Genomic DNA, 5000 nt, shown 5'->3' with positions numbered 1-5000 from the left:
AAATATGTAAAGGTAATTTGTTGGAAAATGTACCGTAGATTTATCTTGGACATGGTTTGTGTGGAAACATGAGAGGGATTTGTGTGAAAAATATATCCAGGTACATCAAGATTAGAAAATCATCACGGGATGCTTGTTAGAAAATATGGTAATCAAGATTTGGTGTAAATGGCAGTGATGACATTCTTTTCAGCTTAATTCATCCATAGTTTCAATTCATCTGTATTTTATCGTATATATGTATGTATGTAAATATATATATATATATATATTTATGTATATACATATACATATGTATATGTATATGTATATATGTATATCCCGAGTTCAATTCCCCGTAGCGGCGGTCGTAAAAATGCCTGCGCTCTGACTGCATGTTCAAGCCCGAGAAAACGACATATCGCCTTGAGAAGTCAAACACAGGTGTCGGAGGGGAAGTCACCGCCGCGGCACAAGTATTAGTGCACCAAACCACGATAGATTAGGAAGGGCATCCAATCAGGCAAGGGTGACACCGCCATATAACCTCTCAAATGTGAATTGAGAGAGGCCTATGTCCTGCAGTGGAATGAATGGCTGTTAAAGAAAGAAAGAAAGAAAAAAATATATAAATATATATACATATGTATTTATGCATGTATATATGTATGTATGTATGTTGTAGCGGGGCATAGACCAAGTAGATTTTTATGTATCTGGTTGAGTTCGGGCTCGACCGAGAATAAGAATAAAACTATTCAGGAAAAGATTCGTCTGCAGTGAACAGATGTAAGGTTCCAGACCTACGTCACGCTGCCACCACCCGATTAGTAGGTTCGGGAACCGTGTGTGTTGTGTATGGGGGTGTGAATGTTGTATGAGAAGAGGGTGGAAGGAAAATACAGAATCCCAGTTGGATGTGTAAGTGTGTAAATGTGAAAAGGGAGATAGCGTAGGCTGAGCGTCTGCGTGGACGTGTATGGAAGAAAAAGCAAGATCATAGAATTCTTCCTCTTCCCTTCGGATTGAGTATCCACCTGCTGGAAGTGGGAACCCAGGTGTAGCAAAGTTATGATCTATTCTAGAATATCAGCTTAATATACTCTGATTCATCTAGCCTTTTTACAGCCTTTCAGGGTTGCGAGATAGAGTAACCAGCAATGTGCTGTTTAGGAGACTCAAGTGCAAGAACGTTAAGCATTCAGCTTTAGTCAAAACCAGAACTTAACACAGATGTCGTTTGTTTTCCTGACTGGGACTGAGTGAAAGTTCTATGACGGTATGATGTTTATTTAAAAGGTTACACTCATTAGGGAGGTCTACAAATAATTCAGTCATGAGAAATTGATAGTTGCGTACATCACCAATTTAATCACAGCGGGGGTGATGTACGTGGAAATCAACACCAGATGTTAAAATAAATAACTCACGAACATTTACCCCCAACTCGTAAGTATTTTTAAACAGAGTATTAGCACGAAAAAAAAATACACTAACCCTAATTTAAACAAATTAATCTCCAACCCAAAATGGAGATTAACATAAAAGAATAGTGCTGAGGAAAAGATGTTGTAAGAAATTTACCTAGCGTCAGAAGCCAAGTAAAAAAAATATAACACCAAAAGGTCATATATCACGAAGACTGCCTGAACACCCACAAGGTCAGGCAGGAATCGACCAAGGCAAAGTAAAACAAATAAACAAAAGAACGGCAAAGACAAGCTAAAACGGCCCGAAAAATACGGGCGAGAATGTGGGAGATCTTTCTCCCAGGAGGTACGGATCCTCAAGCTGGGGGAAAGGAAAAAGAAAAGAAACAACCAATCATAAAAACAACAACAACAACAAAAAAAAACAACAACTAAGTAATAACTTAGCTTAAAAATAGGAAATGGCACACTGGAGGTACGGATACTCAAGCAGTGTTCCTTCTAAGTGAGTGGTCCTTTTATGCTCTGATAATTTGTGATCAAAGGGCTGCTTTGGGTTTTTGTGGAAGAGAGTGCACCCTGCAAGTAGTAATGCAGCATGACACACGCCAAAGTCCAACAGAGACCAGGTGTCTTCCACACACAACCATAAGAATACTTATCTTGCAAAACAAATCACGGATTCGTTAATTCTGGCGTGAAGCGAGGCAAATCCACAGCAAGGTAAATCCAAAGCGAGCACAATACCGGGAGCGGAACCACTGTCCAGCATAGAAGTCAGGACCGAACTGTCTTCCCCATAAGCATGGCGCGAAAAGAAAAAGATAGGCAAAGCTTTGGAAGACCAACCCGATAGTTCGGTAGTCCAAACAACCCAAAGGACCCGAACTACCATGAAAAGAGAGAGGGGTAGAAAAACAAACACCCAAAATATGTAATAACCATTACTCTCTTCAGGGGTTATATTGACACTTTGGAAGCGTCGCCAAAGAGATAGAATATTAAACAAATAATAATAAAGGAAAGAATACATAGGAGAACTGTTAATGTACAATTTGCGTGAAAATTGTGCATTTCGGGCTGTAACTCTCTACGGTATTGGACTAAGAAAATAAATAAATCTCTATTTTTTTCTCGGAGACTTCAACGCCATTCAAGTAACGAGACTTGGTTGAAAATACGTTCTTTGGTTATTTTTATAACCATATTCACATTAGTTCTTAACACTGTATTTGGCGGCTCGTATGGCTTTGGTCACGGCTTATGAAGTCGCACTAGAATCACGTGGGCGAGGCGTAAATGGCGGGTGAAGCACCAGCCTCGTGCGGGTGCACAGCGAGTGCATCGTAGAGTTCCCCACGTCTTTTGTTCCGTGGTAGAGGAGGCAGGCATGTGGCCTCAACCACTCGGCGCCCGAGGACGATGTCTGTCCAGGCGAGATCAACCTTAGAGTCGGCGAGTGCGCAGCCGTACACTACATATGTATGTTTGTATGTATGTATGTATGCATGTATGTATGTATGTATGTATGTATGTATGTATGTATATCTGTGTGTGTGTATGTGTCTGTGTGTGTACACACATAAACACACACACACACACACACACACACACACACACACACACACACACACACGCACGCACACGCACACGCACACGCACGCACACGCACACGCACACGCACACACACACACACGCACACACACACACACACACACACACACACACACACACGCATGGAAGCGCGCGTGTGTGTGTCGATGCCAGAGGATGAGGAAACAGAAACGCTCACAGAGTACAGTATAACAACGAATGTATTTTCAAGATACAGATGGCCGTGGGAGGCCGTGACGTCACGCTTGTAACAATGTAATGAGGGTCTAAATCAATGATAAACCACCAAAACTAGTAAAATACTATACAAATATATTTGACATTAAAAATCAATAAAACTATGCCTATCAAACATTTATTGCATGCACAAGAGAACGAAGCGAGAACCAAGCTGAGAGTCACCTGTTAACAAATATTATTTCAGTAGACGGGCATGCAATTTCCCCATAGTAAATGAAGAGGGAACTTGACACCACTGAGGGGAGACTTGTAACACCCATGCTCCCCCATATACACACATGTGTGTGAAACCTTGTTAAATAACTAACTAGCGTAAATACATGCTTCCCCAACTGAGTATAAAGCAACGTATACAACTTACACTTATACACACATGCACACAGTTCTCACATAGAGAACTCGGTGTCAACAGCTATAGACACATACACGATTACGCACGCACGTATGCACACTTACACAAATACACATTCACTTAAACATACAAATTCTCACAGATATACACCCTTTCATGCACTTTTACCTGAATTAAAGGTGTTGTGCAAGTCACGGGAGCGTGCACACACACACAAGTAACACACAACACATGGGATAGCATCATCTACAAGGCGGTGGGGAAAGCGTGCTGAATACAGTAAATCACGCTATAGTACTAACACAGACGGTTCCCCGAGAGGACTAGAGATAAATTCTCATTTAATATTTCAGTTGCATCCGGAAATGACCATTAGGTTAGAAATGTTGATCTACTTGTGTCGGTCTGGATGACGAATGCATATAGTCAAATAATTATATCTCAGATTTAAGAACATGCATTGAGTGGGAAAGTAGTATACCGGGAAAAAAAAAAAATTGTTGCACAATATTTGTTACTGCAATTATAGATGTATTGTATTATTAATGTATTGATTTTATGATTAAATTGTTGCTAAGGCTGGAGTTTAGTAGCGTTAGACTGAAGATCTAAAGGTCCCCGGTTCGATCCCGGGCCTGGGCATTTTTGAAGCTATGCAGGGGACGTGTCCGTATAGAATATCTTGTCTATGATATTCTCATTGGATCCTGGTGTTTCTGGTAATATAATAACAATTATCATGATGGTATATATGAGTATCAATGTCGTTTTGATCCTCTATTGACTGGAGTAATGTGATCAAATTGACAGGGTAAAAGATTGATAAGAAACTGATTGAGAGGTAAAACAAAAACGTTTTCATTGATTGATATCTATACGAATAAAACAAAGACATTCCGAAATCCATACGTTTGATTTCTCCAACCCCGTCATGCACCTGTGAAATCAGAATTTAATAGAAAAAAGTGATTTTAACCGCTAAACCAGCACATGACACATGTGTTTGTTTAATATTCGTATCAGTTTATTTGTTTTTCTTCATTTTTTAACCTGTGTAGTGTTAGCGAGAAAGGATTAGGGTACTTCGTGTTATATTTAGATATATGAGAAATTGTAAAGGGAAATTGTTAAATATGTATCGATAACAATCCAATGATTGTTTCGGATGCTTTAAAGTCTACAAGACATTTTTTAGAAAATAAACAGAGGATTTATCTGAAAATATGCTGGGACTTTTAAAAAAACGTAAAGTATGATTGAAAAGTTTGCAAGGGTTATTTACTAGTAAAAAGAATTCGAATGATTTGTCACAAATGGTTGTGATTTTATTCCATTGAATTGTATTTATTCACGGATTTTGATACTCTGATCTCCTCTTTGATCGT

Source organism: Penaeus chinensis, chromosome 7, assembly GCF_019202785.1.
Source record: "Penaeus chinensis breed Huanghai No. 1 chromosome 7, ASM1920278v2, whole genome shotgun sequence".
Classification (NCBI taxonomy): Eukaryota; Metazoa; Arthropoda; class Malacostraca; order Decapoda; family Penaeidae; genus Penaeus; species Penaeus chinensis.
Note: the sequence above shows the minus strand (reverse complement) of the source record.